General features: G+C 39.2%; 1 protein-coding gene across 2 annotated transcripts in view; it reads left to right on the forward strand.

The window, feature by feature from the left end:
- Window positions 1-21904: 21904 nt before the first annotated feature.
- LOC149800830 (ankyrin repeat family A protein 2-like) overlaps window positions 21905-25345 on the forward strand; it is a 44017-nt gene continuing 40576 nt past the window's right edge. For both annotated transcript variants that reach the window (XM_089954834.1, XM_089954833.1), the window contains exon 1: window positions 21905-22068. The gene's annotated coding sequence lies outside the window, so the exon portion shown is untranslated. The remainder of the gene's footprint in view (window positions 22069-25345) is intronic.

Consider the following 25345-nt stretch of genomic DNA (forward strand, 5'->3'; position numbering starts at 1 on the left):
AAGTTATATATACAATTGTAAAATACAACTGCTGTAAATAGCTTCTACTGCTGTAAATACATCTACTGTAAATACTATATGTTTGTGCCGTCCCTAGAATTAAGTTATGTGTTATGTGTTATCTCCATATGAGCCTTGCTAGCATATCAAATGGTAAGCTAGGAGGTTCACAAATGGGGAATGTCTCGTCGTTTCGCAAACACACCCTCTGAGCCTTCTAGACTGTTATTTGGCAGTTTAGGGGCTCAATCGGGGGTAAGTGTTTCCGCCCCCTCCTGAGTTTGGTAGGATGTCATAAGACACCCTAGAGACTCAAAGGAGATGTGATGTTTTTTTTTATTTCTTTAAATATTTATAAATATTTAAAGATTTAAAAATATATATAAATATGAATCAAGAAAATATCAATAATGTGATTGATGCTATTAAAAAATTAGAAAAACAAGGATTTAATATATTACTAAATGTTGAAACTATTCTGTCAGATTTTGAATCATTATACGAAGCTAAACGCGTAGGGCGTTATATTCTTCCTGCTCAATATCGATTCATAAAGATGATCCAAAATAATTTGTATAAATCGCTAGCCAGCGTAGCGGAGACACAAATAAATGAATTTGTTCCACTGTCACGTGCAATTGAAAAGATCAGGCTGGCACTGGCAGCCGAGTATGAAACTAAAAAGATAATTAACAATCGGGTCCGGAAATTAAAGCATTGTATGTCCCTTGACTTCGTCAGCGATGACAGCGTCAAGGATGAAAATCCAGAGAATTTATCAAGCAATGATAGCTTTGTCACCGATGACGAAGTCATCCTTGACGAAGTCATCCTTGACGAAGTCATCCTTGACGAAGTCAACGGGAAGTAAATACCTCACCTTGATTGCATTTTACCTGGAAGTGAAATTGAAAGTAAAAAAAAGGTAATATTTTTTTTTTACTGTGTAAATTATGCAACTGTCCGCTTTCGTTGGTTTTCATAGCAAAATACCGTTATGAAATCGAGGAAAATGGACAGTGGTAAAAAAATATTTTTAAAGGATGGAAATGTCTTTGACATTTTTAAAAATCCTAAAGGATTTTCACTGAAGGATCTTATCGAGATGATCCCGTGAAATGCACGAGTGAGCAACATTGAAGATTTGGTCTGCATCACAAGTAATCATCGTGATATTGTTTTCGCGGAGTTGCTTCAGCTGAAAATCTGTCAGTAAAAAGTCATCATTGCCGTGTTTATCGATGATTATTTTAACAACGTCCCCCGGGGAATGATTTCCGGTAAATATTTTTCGGATGAATTCTTCAAGCGCACGCTTGTCAACGATGGAACATTTCACATGTTGATACATTTGCTATGTTATTCGCGTTCATTTAATATAATTTATTGTGACAGTGCTGTCATTGATGATGATGCCGTTAGCGTTTCCCACAGTGCTATCATCGTCATCGTTGTCACTGTCAATAAAATCACTGTCAGAATCACTCTGTGATTCACAAACACTTTGTGTTTCATCATCTTCATCACTGACAACAAAATCACTGTCAGAGACATCCTCGTCATCATCATACTGTTGGTAATTCGAAGATTTTTTGGACGTTATTATGATATGATATTATTAATTGAAAGTCCTTGAAAACTACTTTGTATTTTTACCATGGAAATCGTTTCACGATGAAAATTTTAAGATGGAAATCGTTTCACGATGAAAGTCCTTAGGACGAAAATCCTTGAAAAAATCGAAGATTTTTCAGGATTTCACCAGCAGATTAATACTAACAGTCTCCCCACGCAGGTCCAACAGTCTATGTTGTTGGTCAGTGACTTTAAAATTTATCCTTGTCAGCGTGGGATTATGACACCGCAACGATACTGGATTGATTGGCTCTTGCACAATCAAAAATCCAGGTGGCTCTCTAGGAGTAAATGAATACAGTATAAACCCTTGCTGGGCTTGATTCGATGTTGTCGTGTCTATGTTGTAACTGCCATCGATGACATCACATACAAGATTGACCGCGACGACATCAGTGATTGCTACGATGCCCGGAGAAATATGCCGGCCATCGCTCGCTGTGGAATTATTGTGTGCCAAGATAACGGGTTCTGGTAGTGTTCGTTTGTGTTGTGCAAGTATGTCATCAAAGTATTCATCGACGATATCAGTGACGAATTTTCGCAAGATGACCGGGAAAACATATCCTGGTAATTTAAAATTCGGCAGTTCAGCTTCGGTCAGCGAGTACTTATCCAAAAATTGTTGTTTAATGAACGAAGTAACACAAGCGAATCCGGTCATAACAAAATCAGGCAACGGTCCGTTAATCGCTACTCTTGTCATCTCGCTGGTAGGATGGCCGAATTTAGCAAAATAATCCGCACAATCGCCATATCCGAGGAAACTTCCAGGATAACACGCGCTCATGTCAACGGAGATCATATCTTCGAAATAATATTTGGTATTCCACAATCCGCCATGGCCGTACTCGATGCAGCTGAGTTGAATATCAGCGAGATATTCGTTTCTCGTAGGTTTCCATGAGTTTCTCTCTCTGGCAGCGTGAGCAGCAACAGATGGAACCGTAAAGCAATTCGTTAATAGCTGATCGGGATTTGACGAATATTTCACCGCGAGATTTTTCATCAATTCGTGTAATATTTCATCACGGTAAATATGTCCGCGTGGCAATATAAACAGATCGTATTTTTCCTCGCTCGAGAATAACCAAATTGGTATTGGATCAGACGCGGCTAATTTTTTGATATATCTGAACATGGCATCGGAATTGTCCTTTGCGGCATCTACAGGATAAAATTTAACAACACGATCCCGTGGAAATATCATTACCGACTGCGACCACGCATGTGAATTATGATCAACAATCTCGATTGGTGCTCCTCGAGATCTATACGGCGACGAGTATAATATTTCTCCCGATAGCGTTTTCACCGTGATAGGAAACTTAAGTTTCTTACTCAACGCAGCTACATCATCCACCGATGCACCATCAGCGACGGTCCTCGCCCACGCGTTAATTTTATCCAACCTCAACTGGGTCAGACCAGATCCGCGTCGAGCGTTTTTCATGTGCTCGATTACGCGCTCAGCCACGCAGTTTATCTTCGGCGATTCTTTCATCGCGGGTAGATTTTTCGCGTCAGGATTATTATTTAGCCGATAAATTCCATAAACAACAGCACTAGATGGATACGCCCTGGCATAATAAGGACCGTCGATTCCCAGTAACAATCCGGGCTTGGAATTCTTATCGAGAATGACGTTTTTCTTACCGCCACGCACGGGATCTCGCTTATCGCGAATAATCCAGGTATCATCGGGCATTTGTGCGATAAATTTTATTCCAAAGATAAATCGCTCTTCTTTATGTTCGGTTTTTATGTGCTCGATTATTTTCTTAGCTCGCTCCAGATTCATCGTAGCATCAACGGAGTTCGTTTTCCATGTCGACCAAGTGTGAACAGCTCCATCATCGAAGAATTCCTTCTTAGTTCGATCAACCTCAGGTATAATATATTCTGCCTCATCAAGATCAAATGCATCCATGATTATATTTTAGACAAATGTTTAAATTATAATGAATCAATGTGCGTGGATACCAATCGGATCAACAAAATCATGTGACAAATCCTGTAGAGGTGATTATTGTGGCGCTCATATATATGCAATTCGACGTGGCAGCAAAGGACCACAGCGATGTTTAGTTTGTCAAGTTGGCACTCGAGGAAAGACTCGATTGTGTTTATCCTGTGGAGGGAAAAATTATCGAGAACTACGGAGATATTACGAAAAGAGATCCTCATCGGTAATAACCTGCGAAGAGGATTATATTAATCGATTCAAAGCAAATACGATTTAGACATATAATTATTATATAATGAACTTGAAATCGACGATTCCTCCAACAACAATCACGTACGAGTTCAAATCTCATCCAACCATCGAGGGATACGAAGCATCATCGGATGGTACCGTTAGAAATGCCAGAACGAAGAATAATGTCGGTACTGTTGATAACAGTGGATATCTCAGATTTTCCGTCGGTAAAAATAATAAAAGAAGAAGAACGAATTATTATACTCATAGGTTTGTATTCGAATGTTTTAACGGACCGATAGTAATTGGACTTGTCATCGACCACATTGATGGAAATAAACTTAACAATAAACTATCTAACCTTAGAGTTGTAACTCAGAGCCAAAATTGCATCTCTGGTAATACCGGTAGATTTCCAAAATATTCGAAGGCCGTCAAATCGGTAAATCAAGAAACAGGCGATGAACTTGCGTTCGAGTCGATGACTGCAGCTGCGAAATATTATAGTATTGACTCACATTCGGTACGACGAGTGGCAGAAAAAAAATATAAAGCAACATTTTCATATCTATTCGATGCGTGGATCGCGTTTTCCTATATTCCGATAATATTCGATTCGGAAAGTGAAGATGAAAATTAATTGAATATTACAAATTTGTATAATGAACGAGGAGAATATAAATAACATCATCGAGGCCATCGAGAATCTGAGAAAGAAAAAAATAAATATTTCCTCAGATTTGGACACAGATAAAATCCGATCCGAATTTGAGACGATTGTTCAAGGAAAACTCGAATATAAATACACGCTACCGTCAGAATACAAATTAATAAAAAAGATCCAAATTGCGATGTATCAATCACTTGCGACAGTCAGTGATAATCAAATCGAGGATTTCGTTAAATTATCGACGCTAGTAGAAAAAGCTAGGTTGATTTTATCAGACGCATATGAGTCAAAAAAAATTACCAGCTCGCGCGTCAGACAGTTGAAAAAACTGGTCGATGAAAGTAAAATTATGGAATCTTCCGATTCTAATTCTTGAATTGATGAATCTTTAAAAAATTCTACAACAAAAAAAAACAAAAATTAAAAAAATCTTCCAATTTTGAAAATTTCCTTGGTTTTTATTTATTTTTTTGGCCTGTTTTTTTTCCGTGGACAGATTTAAAAAATATTCCAATTTTCACGATCTTACCAGGAGATTAATACTTAAAGTTTCCCCGCGTATATCAAGCAAATTTCCATTCTGATCCGTTAGTTTGAAATTTATCCTTGATAATAACCGATTATGACATCGCAGATAAAACGGATTCACTGGTTCTTTTATTATCAAATAACCAGGGGATGCGCTAGGTGAAAACGAATACAAGATGAATCCTTGTTGTGCTTGATTTGATATTGACGAATCATTATTGTAGCTGTTTTCAACAACATCCGCGTGAAGATAAATCGCGATAACTTCCGTTATATTAACGATGCCCGGTGAAATATGCCGTCCGCCTTTGGTTGGATCGTTATTGTGTTTGAGAAGTAACGCTAATTGTGTTTTTTCTGCCCACGCGGCGTGTAATTTCGGAAATAACTCATCGATGGTATCAGTGACGGATTTTCTCATTTTATCAACGTCGTAACCGGGAAATTTGAAATTTGGTAATGTCGCCTCGGTTAATTTATGCAATGTCATGAATTTTTTTTTATTGCCTGAGTTTCTGACCAATGTGTGCTCGTAATAGTTAAAACCAGTCGATATATCGTCGATGATCGCCTTGATGAACATACCGTGATAATATTCAAGATGATTCGCAATTTGATTCAAACTTTTTATGTACCTGGGGATTAATTCACATGAACTTGATTTGTTTAAGATACATTCGTTGAATAATGATCGCACGTGAGATAGATACATTTTATGTTCTGCATTAAAATCACGGATGGTGTCTTTTATGTGATCGCCTCTTATTATGGATGTTGCGGGTTTATCTCCACTATAGACGACTGGTGTACCCGCGAGTGGAGGGGGGGGGGGGAATAGACATAAATATTATCGATTCCTCATCAACGGAGGAAAAGGTAAGTATTATGCGACCAAGTTTGTGTTGGCTAATGAGATTAATAGCCGCTCTGACTGAATCCAAGTGAAATGAGGAAACTTCGTACGAAGCCTCGTTGGTGGCAAAGTCAGATTTTTTTGGTTCAGGTTGCCTTGAAGAATCTTTCCTGGAAAACCCTGGAATTATATCATCTGATTTTTCCAGAGGTGGAATTTCGGGCCAACCTAATACGGTCCTAATCGATGATTGGTAAATATCTACCATATACGGTGATTTCACTTCTATCATCGACGACAACGTTGGATCGTGTGAAGATATCTTTATTCCTGGAGTAGCATCGCCGGTTATATTTGATATTCTGTTGGTAAACTCCTTATCCAACTGATCAATTTCGTAACTGCCTGTTGGTATACCGACATGTATCCAATCAGGGGATCCATCAGGTTTGTTTTTGTTGGCAAAAACAAGCGAATTATTTGATAATATTTTACCGAATGATGTCGATCTAACATTAGGCCAGCTGTTGTAGACACGCAGCTGCGTTAACGCAATTTCCTTGATGCTAATTGGCATTGGAAAATCAATGCTAAATTCTGGATTGGTGGAGCTTAACGATATTAACGTTGTTGTCAACGGGGTCGTGTTTGTCACGATTTGGGCTAGTTCCGACATTATTAATATTCATTTGTTCAATCTCGGAGTAAATACTTATCATCGAGGAAAATTCTAGGTCGGATATAACGCCATCGTTGAGACTCTCAGAAAGCAACGATGATAATTTCGAATACGCGTTGTTGACCTGGGATAATTTGTTCTTGTACAGGGATAATTTTTCACTCGTGCACGAGGATATCTTTTTCGCGATGATATTGAGAACACCAGCGATTGTCGTTGTCGATGAGATTATTATCGTCGCTACGATCGGCGCGATTGTTGTTACCGCGGATAAGATTATTCCCGCACCGGCGACTACCGCACTTACCGCGTACACGGCAACGTCAATGGTAACTAATCTACGCTGGTATTTCTTTATTTTTATCTGATACTCGTCAAGTAGTTTTTTTAACGAATCCTGCCATGATCGCGCCTGATTGTAACGGTAATCCGATGCGGTCATTATTATTAAAATTTATTTATTACCAATTGCAGTCCACACAGATAAATATTCGAAAATTGCAAAATACGTGATTGATCTTGTGATGGTTCTATCTGGTGGTTCTAATACAAATCTTTCCAAGGTATCTTCACTTATCGAAATAATAAAAAATCCAGGATAAAATTCGTGAATTTTACCAAGTAGAGTTGTCACGTTGAATTTTATCTCGGAAATAAAATATACTCGATACACGCCAGTAATTGGCGCAATAAAGTCAAAACTGTTTGTATAGGGTGACCATGTACTATTTTGTGTTTTTACCACAAATGGTACATGGCAAGGAATATTTTTTGTTTCTATCTCCGCTGGTATCGAAATACGCGCCAATTTTGGAAGATTCGCTGACGATATTTTTGCGTTAATATCGCTAATTTTTATGGTTGTTTCGATAATTTCCCCACCCAATTTATTTATGTCAGAGGCGTGAACAGATTTATCAGACTTTTGGTCAATCTTTGTAGTTGCGTCAAGAAGATTAGCTTCCAATCTTCTAATTTCTGCATTATACAATATTATATCAACCTTTTCATCTGCGGTTTGACGTACCACGTTAATTTCCTCGTTGATTTTGGCAATATTCTCGTTGAATTTTTTTATTTTCTCGCTGAGATCGTCGTGTAATTTTTTATCACTTTTCTGATTCATCATAACATTTATTTCGGTAATATCGGCGAGAATATTAATAATATCTTCACTGATTTTTACTATTTTTACGTTAAGATCGTTATGTGTAGCGGAGGAAACATCGATGAATGTTTTTATATCTTCCTCGATTTTTTTGCCAAGTTTACTTGATGTATCGTCGAGTTTTTTAAGATCACTAGTTAGCCTGCTAAATCTTTTTGTCACTCTGTCCTGAAGATCGTCGTGTAATGCCTTATCGGATTTTAGGAGCAACGCAGCTAATAATTCGCTATTTCTTCGTTTCATATCTGCGATATCGGCCTTTGGAGGAAACTCCGCGATAATATCGGTAATATCAGCGATAGATTTTAATACCATCTCCGATTGGCGAGTAAATTGACCAATGTGATCATTATATTCGTCTCGCTTGATTATATCAGTTATTTTCACGTTGCTGGTTTGTAATCTTCCTTCGGTATTTTGAAAAACAGCAACTTCGCCAGGATCCACTTCTGACATCGATAGAAGATTATTAATATCGCTCTTGGTTGCAAATTTTGATAGATCGACGTCGCTTATTTCTGTTTTTTCCTTCCTAAAGAGAGATCTACCATAAATGTCAACCATGATATTTATCTACGGTATATTCAAATAAAATTTTATGATACGGACCGGATGATTTTGAAATTGCGTCAAGGACGTTAATTGACTCTGGACCGCATATTGGTGGATCCGTTAATGTCTGCGTTGGAAGTGTAGAATACCAAATCGGAATTTTTAACTTTGACACGTAGTTGATGAATTCTTTCGGTGGCGCTAATCCATACGAGTCGAAATAAACAACTTCGAGAGGATTAATCGCATAGGCGACCCAGTGTGTGCCAGGGCCGGTATTTGAATCGAGATTTATTATTCCTGTCTCGGTAGGGTTCGGTTTTTCTGGTAGTTGATCCCGCATAAATACACCCCTGAAAAATTTTATTTTTTTTCTCTTTACTTCGCTGAGTAAATCTAAATTTGAGGATGGTAGGTTGATCTTAGGCCGGATCCGTATGGGGGTCGTCTTAGGTAAAGGCCGGATCCGCGTGGATATTTTTTTTTACCGTATCGCCCTCCCATTATACCTTTTGCTAGTTTATCGCCTACACCTCCAGCTGCGCCTAATCCTATAGCTTTTGCAATTGACGGAAGAGCGCCAAGTATCAATTTAGGAATAGCAGCTAGGAAAGGGAGAAATCCACCTGTTTTGACCATATCCCTGATGGCGCCTATACTAAGACTTACATGAACACCAGTATTCGCTGATTTGGCCTTGGCAAAACGTTCACGTTGATTCTTAGTTAGCGATAGCTTGTTAGGCCCGCCCTGAATTTGATCATTTTTCAGGGTTAATTTCATACCGCATCGCTTTGATATCGCTGATTGGAGCTTTTTCATCTGACCCGGTGTCAGAGTTACACTGACGTGTTCGTATGGCATATTAATAATCACTTAATCTAAATTTAGAAATATTCGATTTTGTTACATTTTCTCGACAGGAGCGTCGATGACTCTCATTCTGCCGCTGATTCCTTCCAATATCATTGTTCTATCGCTGAGAATCACCGCGATTGCCCTTGCTGGTCCGGCTGTGTTAATTCTGGCTTTGAAATGAATATCAACGACGGATTGTTTTACCAGGTCGAGATGTTCCAAGGAAAAGTAATAGATAGGATAGTGAGTATTAAAATCCAACTGTGATATTTGCAATCCGGTATCGATATTTTGATCGCGGCCCATGAAACTTAGCAAGCGATGATATGCGCGTGCCGTCGAATAATTTTCAAAATTGATAGATATTTCCTCGGATGGTTCTTGTTGACCGTTTATTCTCAATGAAACGTTTGTTGCTGCGAAATTATCGAATATCATATGATTGTGAGTTTGATCGTATCTATTTGCGTTTTGGAGAGCAACAAAGATGTGTCTAGGTGCCGAAACGCCTTGTTGTGACGCAATTCTCCAGGTAAATATTCCATCGATATTAACATCGAAGGAGTCAGTCATAGTTGTCAGCCAGGACATGACGGACTTTCCGCCTTGATTCATAAATGATAATAATTTTTCTTCCTCGAGCATCGATGGAACTATCGCTGGCATCCACAAGGTAAATTTTTCAAGGACCACCTTACCGGCATCAGCAGCGCCAACGCCTCTCCAGATGGCTCTGTTATTGCCTGTGGCGTCTCGAACGAAAAGGATCTTGTGTTTTGCTCCGTAAATAACTTTCCTGAAATGCCTACAAAATCCAAAAATGTGAGATAGCGGAATTGCACAGGAGAACATCAGACTATTTCCCTTTAGCATTTTTTTTCGTGTTTCAAATCCAAGGTTGTAACCTTCATTTTCTTTTATTATCACACTTTCGACGTCAGCATCATCGTTAGCGGCAGTATGTTTTTTCGGTCTTCTGGTGGTATAATGGATATGTTCAGCGACATCGGAATTATCCTTGGCGAACATCATACTAGGGCCGGCCGACCTGGTAAAATCATCCGAGTATCTGGCTAGGCCTATAATCGTCGTTGCTATATCAACGTTGTCCGTAATTGATTCTATCTCTCTTCCGTCGATCATGTAAGTGGCGCTCTTGAATAATGCCATGATACCGTTGTTGACAAATCCAACTTTAGAGTCTGCTGCGTAGTTTGTACCGTCAGTGTCTTTTACAATTTTCCCAACAACTTCGATATACGCCTCAGATGGAAGAAAATATCTTGTTGTATCGTGGACCTGAATTTCCAAGCGATTAGTTGTATTTGGTGTCACTGCGTCGTACGAGAAATACTGGAAATCTCGCACGGATGTGTCTCTACCTACAGGCTCGTCCATGTCGAACACTTCGTTTGACACTTGTGCGAACATTTATTAATAAGATTCTCATCTAAAACGAAGACCGCTGCCTGAAATAAAACTTGTATTTACGAGATTTGTTTTAGCAGCTTCCTGTGTTAGATTTGCGTTAGCAACTTCCTGTGCTAGGTCGTTTATTTTTTTATTTGCTGCGTCGTTTATGGCTTTGCTGATCTCGGGTGGCATTTCGCTGGTGCTAGGTAATTTGACGGGTTGTTTTTTACGCGTTAAATTTGATATTCTACCTCTGATAGCATCGTAGCCCTTAGTGGCCAAATTGCTGATACCAGAGATGACAGTCTCACCGATTTTTCCTATTGCTTTTGATGCGATTTGCTTAGCTGCTGGTCCTATTTTAGGTATTATTCGCGTAACGAAACTTTTGACGATATCTCCGAGTCCATTACCGTGGATATATTTATATACAGGCAATCGAGAGTTAATTATGCGGACCTGTCTGGGTCTGCGCTGATGTTTGTGAACAATCATGTTATTTCAATTGTGTTGTTTTAATCGATGAGTTCATCGACGAGTTCCTTGTAAATGTAAGAGTCTATGACACCGCCGCGGAATAATCGCTGACAAATATCTGAGGCCTCGTTGATTATTTCACGAGAGTTATTTCCGGCTCGTTTTCCTCCGATTAATACTTCGAGGCGAGACACGTTGACAACGCTGTCAGGGCAAATGGTATATCCGTGTCCTGTCTTTTCGTGATATTTTTGTTTTGTTTTCCGTTCTTCTTCATATTGTTCAACTTCCCTCCTAGATTTTTCTTCTCTTAATTTCTGTTCTTCTTTGTATTCTTCAACTTCCTCCATAAATTTTTTAAATCCGGCATCTTTCAAATATATCTCTCCCCTTAAACTACCAAAATAAATTACCGCAGGCCAGATTTCTGGATTAGCATCAACAATTTCATGCACGCTATTTCGCAAGTACAAGAGTCTATTTCGTGGGTTGTAATTTGCAGCAACGTGCAATCTTGTGTCTCTATCATCGAGCCTGTCGATAGTTTGGCGTCTCAAAAACATATCGGCAGGTACATCTACGAGATCAGGTGGTATTTTTGAAGGAAATACGATTTCTTCAGCTAATTCTTGAACTTCCTCGCCTTCAGGTTCGGTTTCTGTGGGTTCGAGCTTAATTTCTGCAAGCGAAGATGGTAACAAACGCGACCCTGGAAATCCTTGTGGTCTGTAATTGACTATCGAATTAATAAAATCAATATATTCAGGATCATCTTTGTTGACCGTTTCGACATCTTTGTGTATATAATATATCCATCTTATCCATTGGGCGCGAGATACATTCTCGGCTTGATGAGGTTTCATTAATTCTTTTCGTCTATCTTTGTTATAATTTTCCACAGCAAATTTTATAACATCATCCGGTTCCATTTTTTTTATTCTTTCTATAGTCTCATTGGTAAATTTATCAGGACCTGATCTTATTCTTTCACCTGCAGGTTTCTCTTCTACTTGCTGCAATTGTTCTTGTATCGCTTGTGCCCGCTGCAATTGTTCCTCCCCCGCTTGTGCTTGTGCTTGTATTTGTCCTTGGTGAATTTGCTCAAGACGACCCGGCACTACTCGAGTGTGTTCCTCAATGTCTTTCGTCATAGGAATAAGTCCGCGCTTCCTAAGTTCCTTATCTTCGTTTTTGTCACCGTATGCGACTTGCTCGATTGTTCCAGTGACTGGACTTAAAAATCTCGATGACAAATCAGTAAAATGATATTTCGCATCTTCGTAATCACGAACATTTTTCTTAAATAATTGTTTTGTCGGGATGAGTTTCTGTACTGCAGCTAACTCTTCTCGCGCTAATCTAGCAGAATGAGGCTCTCCAACAATGCTAGTTTTCCGACTCATATTATTTTCAAGTATATTATTTTAATGCGACGTAAAATTGGCCAAAGCAGCCCAAAGATGCAAAATCAAAATTAACACAAAAAAAATATCCCAGACCACCCCCCCCCCCAGAAAATCTTCCTTTTTTACTTGCTCGAATGCACACATAAATTGCACTCGGCGGGGATTTTACGCAAATTAATTTTCGTAGGAAGGTTTATTTCTGCTTTCTGAGGCTTCTACGGAGAAAGTTCTCGTAGGAAGGTTTATTTTGGTTGGAACGGCTGGTCTGTACGACTTCCCTGCTGCTAACACTTTGTGTTTCATCATCTTCATCACTGACAACAAAATCACTGTCAGAGACATCCTCGTCATCATCATACTGTTGGTAATTCGAAGATTTTTTGGACGTTATTATGATATGATATTATTAATTGAAAGTCCTTGAAAACTACTTTGTATTTTTACCATGGAAATCGTTTCACGATGAAAATCTTAAGATGGAAATCGTTTCACGATGAAAGTCCTTAGGACGAAAATCCTTGAAAAAATCGAAGATTTTTCAGGATTTCACCAGCAGATTAATACTAACAGTCTCCCCACGCAGGTCCAACAGTCTATGTTGTTGGTCAGTGACTTTAAAATTTATCCTTGTCAGCGTGGGATTATGACACCGCAACGATACTGGATTGATTGGCTCTTGCACAATCAAAAATCCAGGTGGTTCTCTAGGAGTAAATGAATACAGTATAAACCCTTGCTGGGCTTGATTCGATGTTGTCGTGTCTATGTTGTAACTGCCATCGATGACATCACATACAAGATTGACCGCGACGACATCAGTGATTGCTACGATGCCCGGAGAAATATGCCGGCCATCGCTCGCTGTGGAATTATTGTGTGCCAAGATAACGGGTTCTGGTAGTGTTCGTTTGTGTTGTGCAAGTATGTCATCAAAGTATTCATCGACGATATCAGTGACGAATTTTCGCAAGATGACCGGGGAAACATATCCTGGTAATTTAAAATTCGGCAGTTCAGCTTCGGTCAGCGAGTACTTATCCAAAAATTGTTGTTTAATGATGGAGCTACTGTCGGTTACTACCTGAATCATTCGTTGGTTAATATATTCCATATCTGCGGCAATCTGATTTAATATTTCGATTTGCTTAATAATTTCTCCACGTGAACCTGTTACATCGGAAATGTGTTCTTGGAAGCGTTGCCGTAGATGAGCTAGTTGCGCGCGGTGCACCACATTAATAGTTTTAAAAAATTCTGTAATTCGCTTAGATAAACACGAAATCCTAATCCTCCCACTCCCGTTGAATATGTTGCACGAGTAAAAGTCAACACAATATCGCCGCCGTCACTAAGAGGCGGGATCCACCTATCCACCGTTGCACCTTTTATATCATCCAGACGCGGCCTATAACCGGGTGTAATTCCGTGATATGACTTCGCGTCAGTGATATAATCGGATTTTTCTGGTGCAGGTGGTATCGGTGGTGTCAGTGGTGGATTTCGAGGCCATCCTAATACTGTTCTGATTGAACTGTTATAGATATCAACGGCGTAACCCGGTGTTGAGATTTCGATGATCGTGGACAGCGTTGGCTCGTGTGCAGTGATTGATATTTTTGCTTCTTTTCCGGTGATACGTTTTATTTGACGCTGTATTTCTTTGTTGATTTCCTCTATCTGATAACTCCCAGTGGGTAACGCAATGACGTTCCAATCTGGGGTTCCATCAGCGTTATTCTGATATGAAAATACAAATGAGTTATTTGGCAACTGTCCGTGAAATGATGTCGACCTGATATTGGGCCAACTGTGATATACTCGTAATTGTGCCAACGCGATTTCGGTGACCGGAATTGCAGTTGGAAAATTAATGCTCAACTCTGGTTGCGTCGAGGACACTGATATCATTGTGGTCCTTGTCGGAGTTGTATTCGCGCCTATGTCGAGCAACGCTTGGCGCTGAATTATTTCCATCGTTATTGTTATTGTTGGTTTTCAAATGAAAACCTACCCCGCGCTCATAGTCGTTATATATACCGGACATCAGCATGAATTCAGAATCTGATATGTTGTTGTCGTCCACACTGGATGATATCAACGAGGACAATTTCGAGTAGGCGCTGTTGGCCGCGTTGGCTACCCGCGTATACTCGTGTAATTTTGTTATCGCGCACGAAGATATTTTTTTCGCGATGATGTTGGCGACTCCCGCAATTGTCGTTGAGGCCGAAATCGCGATGGGGATAGCGATTTCAGCAGTTACTGGTGTCAGCGCAGACAATAGCACACCAGTGGATGCAACTACCGCGGATACCGAGTACACTGTTATGTCCAGCACGGTCACACGGCGTTTGTATTTTTTTATTTTTGTTGCGCATCTGTCAATGGTGTTTTTCAACGTTGATTGCCATTCGCGTACCTGATCATATCGATATTGTTGAGCATCTGGAAATCCTTCGGATTTCAATGTTGTCGTTGACATTATTTAAAATCGCTGCCGATTTTCAATTACGCGGTAACCAATTGAGGCGTTTCTGCGACGAATTCCAAACACCACCAGTAAGATGTTGCGGTTAATTTCTTGTCTGCGGCTTCAAGTATAAATATTTCTTCGGTTCCGCTGTTTAGTATTACGGTTACAACCCCGGAATACTTATCGGTGGAATGTCTCCAGGGATATGTTGTGAAGATTTCAAATTTAGCGGCTGAAAACACAGACAGCCTGTACACGCCAGTGACCGTTGCTGTGTATTTGATAGTGCTATTTTGTCGGGACCATGTTGCGAATCCCGATGATACCGTGTATACGATGTTGGTGATATGCCCGGGGGTAACTCCAGTAGGGACTTTAATCAAACTGGTTTTGTTAACGATCTCAGGAATTCCCGATGCGATATCCTGCTGTGTTTGTTTGATCGTGTCAATGTTGGTTTTGATTTCAGAAAGCTTCATATCGACGACCAAAGGAGCCCCAAAGAACTTATCCACGGTCTCGTCGGTTTTTTGATAATTTCTGCGAACTCTTGCAAACGCGCCCACGTGAACATCATATTCTGCCTGCAACGTGGCTAGTTTACCGTCAACGGTGTCTACGTATTGTTTGTTTGCGGCATCTTCGGGACCTTCCGGATTTTTTAGAACGGTTATTTTGTTGCCGTTCATGCTGAGTTCACCTGTCATTGTATCACCGGTCTTCGCTACGCGCGTCGCTGCGACTCTTCGTGCATCATCTCGCAGCATCGCAATTGATATCGACGAATCTCTGATTCTGCCGCTGTCAGTAAATACAACGATGTTGTCCGTGACAGCTCCAATAACCCTGCGAATTATGTCATTCCACTTAATGTTACTGGTTCTTAGTTTGCCGTGCCTGTCCTGAAAAATAACAACCTCATCTGGGTCTATCCCGGTTAGATTTAAAAGATCATCAATTTCATCTTTGGTCGCATACTTCGATAAATCGATATCTTTTTTTCTTCCTTGGTTCTGCTTGATCTTCCGTAAATATCAACCATTATCTGTTATGGGGGTGTTTAAATTTGGAAATCATTGATGATTTTTCAACGTGTATTCATGCACGACTTTATGAGGAGGAATCGCTGGATGTTTTGTTATCGCGGCGAGAACATTCAAGACCTCTTGACCACATATCGGAGGATCGGCTAGTGTTTGTGTTGGTAACGTTGACTGCCAAACTGGAATTGAAAATCCTTGGACGTACCTAAGAAATTCAACTGGCGGTGCTAGCCCGTACGAATCGAAATAGATAATTCCACGCGGATCGATCGCATAAGCAACCCAGTGAGTTCCAGGGCCTTCTCGGTTGTCGAGATTAATAATTCCTGTTTCTGGATTATTCGGTCGTGCTGGTAATTCATCTCGCATAAATACACCTTTGAAGGATTTTATACGTAATTGTTTAACAGCATCAAGCAAATCAAAATTACTCGCTGGAAGCTTCAATGCTGGAAGTGTTTTCAAAACCTTTTTGGGTACCATGACGCCGGAGTTTCCGGTAGTCTTAGACCGGATCCCTTTTTTTTGTATCCTTTCCCGGTGGCTTTCTTTAGTGCCATTCCAGCTGCGGTTCCAACAGCTCCTAACGCGGCTGCCTTTGCGACTGCGGGAGCAGCAGCAGCTATCAGTGCTGGTATCGCTGCGAGAAGAGGAAATATGCCGCCGGTTTTAACCATATCTTTGACCGCGGCCGGAGAGAGATCAAGTCGAACTCCAGTCGTTGATTGCTTCGCGCTATTGAAATGTTTTAGCTGAGTTTTGGTCAGCGACAGCTTGTTTGGGCCGCCCGCTAGCTGATCGTGTTTTAACGTTATTGATGTCCCACATGTGCTCGCGTTTTTCGATTGTAATTTCTTCACCTGACCGGGAGTCAGTGTGACATTAACATGACTGTATGACATTTTATTTAATATGATATTGATCTAATTGCGCTTTTGGAGCACCTAAAGGTTTTCCACTGGCGCATCAACGACTGTCATTCTGCCGCCAGCGCCCTCAAGTAACATTGATTTATCGGAAAGTATAACCGCGACGGCTCTGTAACTAGCTATAGCAGCTCCTCTGTTCACGGTAGCCCTGAAGTGAATATCAACGACCGATTGTCTGGTCAGATCAAGATGCTCCAGCGAGAAGTAATAGATTGGATAATGAAATATAAAATCCAATTGCGATATTTGCAAACCAGTGTCGATATTTAGATCACGCGCTAGATACTTTGTCAATCGATGATATGCACGTGCAACATGATTGTTACCGAAATTTAACTGTATATTTTCAGATGGTTCTTGATGCCCGTTTATTCTCAGAGAAACGTCAGTGATCCCAAGTTGATCAAATATCATGTGCGAACGTGTTTGCGAGTTTAATCGATCATTATTTTGAAGAACAATGAAAATGTGTCTTGGCGCTGAAACCCCCTGCTGTGTTGCTATATTCCACGTGAATAAACCATTGATGGTACTTTGAACACTATCTGTGGTTGTTGTAAGCCACGATAGCAGCTTTTTGCCACCTTGATCCATAAAAGAAAGCAGTTGCCGTTCTTGGGTAAGTGAAGGAGTCAACACTGGCATCCACAGCGACAGTTTTGTTATTAATATCTTACCAGCATCACCAGCACCAGCACCAGCTTCTCGCCATAGCGCATCATTGTCATCGCCTTTTCTAACAAGCACGACTGTATGTTTTGCTCCGAAAATTACCTTTCTGACATCTCGGCAAAATCCAAAAATATGAGACAGTGGAATCGCACAAGAAAATTTTCTACTATCTCCGATCAACATTTGTCTGCGTGAAGCGAAACCTAAATTAAATTCTGCATTAGTACCATGAACCACCGGCCACACATCAGCGTCATTGTTATCGGCAAAGTTTCTTGGTCGTCTAATATGGTACTGATCACTATTAGGAAAATTAGAAGTGTCCTTGGCAAACATCATTGATGGACCAGTTGATCTTGTATAATCGTCGGAGTATCTTGCCAGACCAATTACCGTTGTGGCAACATCAACATCCTTCTGGATTGATTCGATATTTTTTCCGTCAATGCTGTAAGTGGCACTATCAAACAGTGCCATAATTCCGTTGTTGACAAAACCAACTTTAAATGCAGCATCGTAGTCTGTGTTATCATGTTTCTTAATTTCACCCTCTATTTCAATAAATGCCTCCGCGGGCAGGAAATATCTACTGGTATCCTGAACCTGAAGTTCAATTCGTCCTCGTCTGTTTGGTTCTCGTGCGTCATAAGAGTAATACTGATAATCACGCACTGATACATTTTTAGAGACTGGCTCGGTTATGGCGAATGCCGTGTCAGACTCATATTTGTACATCTTTATTGTAAAAGTTATCGTCTAAAACGAAGACCACCCCCCGCGACCAAACTCGTATTTATTTGTTCAGGAATTTCGTTAACTAGCGCGGCTAGCTTTTGATTTGCAGCCTCATTTATTACCTTGCTGACATCCGCTGGCATGTCTGCGGTGGTTGGTAACGCTACCCGCGAGGTTTTCTTTCTGCGTATCAGTCGTGATAGTCTGTCCTTGATCGCCGTGAATGCTTTACCGGCAGCGCTACCAGCAGCACCAATAGCGCGATCTTTAATAACATCAAAGGCTTTCACGCCTAATTGTTTTGCAATTGGTATTGCTTTAGGTGCCACTCCCGCAAATAAACTCGTAACAACATCGCCAAATCCATCTCCGTAAGTCATTCTGTATACGGGCAGTCTTGAATTTATCACCCTGACCTTAACTGGTCTGCGTTGAGAGTTATGTACTATCATTTATTTATTATTAATATTTCTCTAATCGTCGATTAACTCATCAATAAGTTCTCTGTAGACATGAGAATCCATGGTACCGCCACGAAATAGTCGCTGACAGATATCAGCAGCTTCATTAATTATTTCGGGAGAGTTATTTCCGGCACGTTTTCCTCCGATGAGAACTTCTAGCCGAGATACGTCGTTGAGAATATTAACAGGACAAGTAATGTGACCACCAAGACCACTACCTGTAGTCGTAAAGCCAAGATCTTCGAAAATATCACTTTCTTCATCTGGACGTTTCTCTGATGGCGGTGAATAGGGAGGAGGTGGAGGTCCTTGTTGTCTACTTTTGTCAAGTTGCCTTATTGCATTTACAAGAGCTGAAAATTTTGAATCGTTAGATTTGACCGTTTTCTTGTCGTAGTATACACGATACGCCCATTTAACAAAATTGTCATCATTTGTGGACTTATATTTCTCATTTAAAACTTTTTCTTTGCTGTATAAACCAGCTAATATCATTTCAGGTAATTCTTCTTCTGGTGTGTTTTTAAGGGCTTTAATAAAACCCGGATTAAATTTTGCAGTCAGTTCAACAATTTCCTTTGTTGGTTTGGGTGTAGCAGCTTCGGCGACTTCAGCGGCGGGCGGAGGTTGAGCTACAACAACGGGCGGAGGTTGAGCTGCAACTATTTCAGCTGGAAGATCTTTTAAAGCCTTTTTTGTTTGTTTGGCTCGCTTTGCAATCTTTTCAGTCCGCTCAGCAGTTTGTTTTAGCACTGGTAGAATACCCGGTTTTGTTATATCTGTTGGATCTCCCAGTAAAGCTTCCTTGGTGACTTCCCCAGCCCTTTCAGTAGCTGCTGTAACGGGTTTAAATAATTGTTCTGCACCTGTTGCAAATTCAACTTGTGCTAGCTGCCGTGCTTGTAATTTTTCTCTGACACTATCTCGCACAGGAAGAAATTTTTCAATCGCCGCTAGTCGCTCTCGAGCTAGTCTAGCGGAATGTGCTTCTCCGATGTTGGCCATTATTGTTAACCCGAATTTTTAATTCACAACAGAAATCCTAGCATGATTAGCAGCAGAGGGACTACACCACAAAGTGTTTCGTCGACGTCACCCCGTGAAGAAACTGTTTTCGATAGCGAGTTATTCGCGAGTGTCGAAATAACCCTTCCGGCCAGAAAAGAGGATTTAGTCATCATAGTTTCTGGCTGGAAGGGTTTATTTTGCGAAATAAGACCTTCTATCGGAAAGGTTTTTGATAGATGGTCCTATTTGACTTTAAGGTTGGTGGACTCAGTCCCTCTGCTGCTTGAGAAGAGGAAGAAAGAAGAAGAGGAGAAGCAGAAAGAGGAGAAAAAGAAGAAAAAGGAGGAAGAAAAGAAAGAAAAGAAGAGAAAAAGTGTAGGAGAGAAAATAAGATGCTGGTGGAGGAATAGAAGAAATTAGAAGAAGAAGAAGAAAACCAAAGGCCCTTTTCAGGGCCCCTTCATATGCCTCGAAAAGACCTTGACTTTCATTGCCTACCACTTTTTTAACTAGAGACCCCTCCCTGTTTAAATTTCCCATGTTCAATTTCCATAGACCCATAAGGTCGGGACCGTATTAAAATAGGGTCCCGACCCTGTTCAATTCCCCCTTGTCCCTATCATGGATATGATGTTTGTCCTGTTTGTCCAGTTATAGGGACAATGGGAAAAACTAATGTTCTTTTCCCATGTTAAATTCCCATTGACCCTATAGTGGACATGTTGTATAGGAAAAAGTCTCAGGGTCTATGGAAAACTGTTATTTGCCTAATGTTAATTTACATAGACCCTATAGTCGATATGCCGTATTTTCCATAGTACTTGCCCTAGACCCTAAACCGTCCCTATTCACTACTCATACTTTAATGTTTTTTTGGTACTTGTGGGCAGTTCTGGTAGTCTTTTCTTGCTGCCCAACGTTTGTTGCCAGGAATTGACAGGAATATTTTGCAGCCTGTTAGTTCATGCTACCATTGGAGTGAAATTTGGTTTGAAAAGCACGAAATGGATAGTTTATATTTTCATTCCAGAGTAATGGCGGGTTTATGGTCATTCCAAAGTAATGGTGGGTTTATAGTCATTCCAGAGTAATGGTGGGTTTGTGGTCATTCCAAAGTAATGGTGGGTTTATGGTCATTCCAAATTAATGGTGAGTTTATGATCATTCCAAAGCAATGGTGGGTTTATGGTCATTCCAAAGTATTGGTGGGTTTATAGTCATTCCAAAGTAATGGCAGGTTTATGGTCATTCCAAAGTAATGGTGGGTTTATGGTCATTCCAAAGTAATGGTGGGTTTATGGTCATTCCAAAGTAATGGCAAGTTTATGGTCATTCCAAAGTAATGGTGGGTTTATGGTCATTCCAAAGTAATGGTGGGTTTATGATGATTCCAGAGTAATGATGGGTTTATGGTCATTCCAGATTAATCGTGGGTTTATGGTCATTCCAGAGTAATGGTGGCTTTATGGTCATTCCAGAATAATGGTGGGTTTATGGTCATTCCAAAGTAATGGTGGGTTTATGGTCATTCCAGAGTAATGGTGGATATATGGTCATTCCAAAGTAATGGTGGGTTTATGGTCATTCCAAAGTAATGGTGGGTTTATGGTCATTCCAGAGTAATGGTGGGTTCATGGTCATTCCAATTAAATTTAGGCATGTTGAAGTCTCCTAAAATTAAACATGGGTTTCTTTAATATTGCTTGCATTTTAATCTACTGCTTTCTTCAGTTCCTCAAGACCTGTCATTTTCACTGGATTTATAGAATGCAGTTATATTAAAGTATGCACCAATAATTCACAGCTTAATGGAGCCACTTTTAAAATTTGTCTTTAAATTTGGTTATTCTGTGTAAACATGATCATGTTTTCGATAGATATACTGTAGTCATCCCACGAATATCGTGGGCCAAATCACAAAATAAGACAAAAGAAAATGTTTTCGAATTCTACTTGAATGTGTGAGAGGATGTAAATATATATTTTAAAAACTGTCCTTTCATATTGAATTTTATTTTATTTTTTAAGTGATAACTTATTTAAGACAGCTAGATTATGTAACTATAATCGCATGTTCTTTAACAAGACCGTCACCGATACGTAGTACTAAAGGAGCATTAAGATTACATGGGAGAGTTGTGTCCCCTAGGTTATGAAACGCTACAACACTTGTCAGTTGTGCAAATGATTGCTTTTTATTTTGTTAATTGCTCGTTTATTATAAGTCATTAATAAATTTCCAATTATCAGAAATGGGTGGTAGGGGTCAGAGGAAACTCGGACTACAAAACTTGTAGTAGAAAAGGTAAAGATTTAATTGCACTGTATTGTCGATTTCACAATGTTATCGGAATTCCATGGAAAATTTGTTTTGTGTTATTGTTAATTGCATATTGTAATTGTTAAACAATATGTCTGTACCCAAGTAATATCAACCAAACGCTTACATAACTACGCGTATATTTCCCCACTAAAAATTGCAGAGTGACGCAGCAAAGCAGGCAAGATGTTCAGTACGCCATATTCTAAAGATAATATGTACATGTCCTGTAGAAATTATGGAGAACTCGCCCTGGGACAACTCAACCTACGTGTTAGGAGAAGTCTCCCCATGGTGGTCGGAGAAGTAACCCCACTGCGCCTGGAGAAAAATCACCCCAAGGATCATATATACTATTTCTGAGATGTCGCCACATGGTTGTTAAGGCTTTATTTATTGTTGTTTTTCTTTAACTTAATAACTTATTAAATTTATAAAATTTGCAATTTTCAACTTTTCCATTTGATCAGCTCCACTTCTGTGTTATCTGTCCCTTTTGCACTGCACTTTAAATCATTAGATCATTTATTTGGAAAAATAGAACGGGTGTAAGCATGATGTGACATCTGCAATTTTGTATAGGAAAAGGTTCCAGCCTAATAATCAAAGTCATCCTGAGATGACTTTATGGCATGGACCTCTATAACCTGAAATCGACTGAATTGGTGCTGACCGTCAATAAGCCAAATGGGTTATAGTTTCATCTAACTGAACAATTTAATCTGATTTTTCATTTGAGATTTGCTAACCATTGACGAATGATATCAAGTAGTTCAAGACTCGATAAAAAGCATCATTATCGCCTACTCAGGAAATGTGGTCACTACTGTGTTCAACATCATGGCTAATGTGCATATTTGGAAGTTTCTGAAAACTCGCATGTACTAAGCCCATCATTTAGATTACTTCTTCTATTTTGTCAGTGTTCGTAATTTTATTATTTCTCAATAAAACAATTTAAAGTTGAAAGAGAAGTTTAAAAAATATTTCACTACTAAATTGCCAATGCAAAATAAACAGGATTACGTTATTTTATTATATATAACAATACCATGATCACGCATACTAACGGGATTTTGTTACCTTAAATGCATATTTAAACTGCTCGACGTACTTGGGACATGATGAGAAGATGATCTTTAAAAACAAATTTAAATGTCACATTTAAATCCTGGTATAAACTGAATAATATTTCACATGGTCTGAATCAGCTTGGAAGTTTGGAGAATCAGCCAGAAATGAAGGCCGAATCAGTCAGTAATTTGTACCGAATCAGCCTGGTCCGAGTTTGAGAGTAATTACCACATTAATGAATAATGTTAGTATAATAGATATATCAAAAAAGTTAACAGCAACATTTGTTTAAAAAAATTTCTCATGGTGTTCTGGTGTGTGTTGTTATAAGAAATCTAACGAGTTTATATGAACACACAGACTTTCAATTATAAGCGATACATTTTCTATTATTGACATTACACAAACAAGCTGAATGCAGAATGGGAAGGAAGGGTTTATTATACAATGAGTGGAAAACAGTCTTGAACATAAGTGTGGAAGAAAAATCCATATTCATCTGATGCAGTTACATACAAAATCAAAGGTGCATAATAAATTGATGTTGGAAACATTGAATGAAAAAGCATAAATATGTCTTTAATGTTATTTCATTTGGTAGATAATTTCATACCTTTCAAAGATGGAGAAAAAAGACTAAAAATATTGAGGATTGTACCAGTACCAATGTTAATATAATTTTATAGTTTAAATGTCAGAGTTCAGCAACAATATAAAGTAATGATTTCAAATTGAATACATTTGCGAAGGCTGGTGCTGCTTGTAACAATGACCAACATTTCACACTCCAGTGATTAAGTTTTTGCATTTAGCTCAGTTTCTCTGTTGTATACAGACATGAAACTTGATGGGTGTATTCATTTCCTCCAGAAATTATTATGACTCTATGGTTGTAAAATAAGTACTGGAAAAGAGTGAGAAGAATCAAGCGTTGTCAAATTCAACAAATAACTCGTTTCCTTAGAATAAAAGTGACAAATGTAAAAAGAACTAACAGTATTGCAAAATAAATCCCAAATAATCCTAGAATATCTAACACAAGTCTTAATTGTAAAAGTTCTAAAAAACTTAAAGTGACATTCCAAAATAAATCCAACACTGAAAGTAATGATGTGCCTGTGGTGGCCCATGTTGTTGTGATATGCTAACAGTATTTTGTTTGATCACAAATAATACAATCCAAGAATGTATCCTTATTTGAAATGTCACTATAATCCAAATCTATTTCCAAGACTGTTATTGCTGAGCATTTTGTATCTCCAGAGAAGGATAGCTTGAATGAAATAATTTGATTCCATAAATTCAAGCCCAATGAAATGCCAGACACAACAATAATATAACTGATTATAATTAGATCTTACAGCACGAATGAAGAATTTCTTGATAAATAAGATTATTTAGTCCTCTATTTGACCTCTTATCTCAAATAGCATTTTCTAAAAAAAATATATTACTTAATGGAAAATAACATTCTGGAAGGTTCTAAATGTGTACAAGATAAAATCTTAGTTATAATTAGAAGGTATGCTACTAAAATTATGATATAATATGTGGTAAACAACATGTTACCGCTCCGGTGGCCTAGTGGTTTGAGCATCCGCCTAGAATGCGGGAGGTTGTGGGTTCTATCTCCAGTCGAGTCATACCAAAGACTTACAAAAATGGTACTAACAGCTGCCTCGTTTGGCACTCAGCATTAAGAGGTTAGTGTTAGGACTGGTCGGCCTGCTGTAAGGATAATGTGACTGGGTGGGACATCATGTTACATGTCTGCGGCGTGATGCCAACAGTGTTAGACATCATTATAAACTGTCACACTGCAGAAATCATAGCAATATGGCTGAAAAATTGTTAAAGCTACGTTAAACATCCAAATCACACACACACACACACACTTAAGAAAAGGTTGACTAGCATTTCATGGGAATTTCCAATGTTCTTGACTCAGATAAACGTGTTGTTTACAAACTAATATCAATGATTCAGGTCAAATAGAAAATGAACTAAATTTGAACAAGGTCTAATCCAGAATAGGATTATCCATAGCAGCATATAATGAATGAAAAGAACTAACAAACGGTGCAAATTAAATAATTCATAAACAACCACAAGGATGCAGGTTCGAATCTTGCCATTGGATCAGCTTAGGTTGGCTACACTTGTATGTATTTGGGCATGGCACAATTAT

The sequence above is a fragment of the Sinohyriopsis cumingii genome, chromosome 4 (genome assembly GCF_028554795.1).
Source record: "Sinohyriopsis cumingii isolate HCF-2022 chromosome 4, ASM2855479v2, whole genome shotgun sequence".
Lineage (NCBI taxonomy): Eukaryota > Metazoa > Mollusca > Bivalvia > Unionida > Unionidae > Sinohyriopsis > Sinohyriopsis cumingii.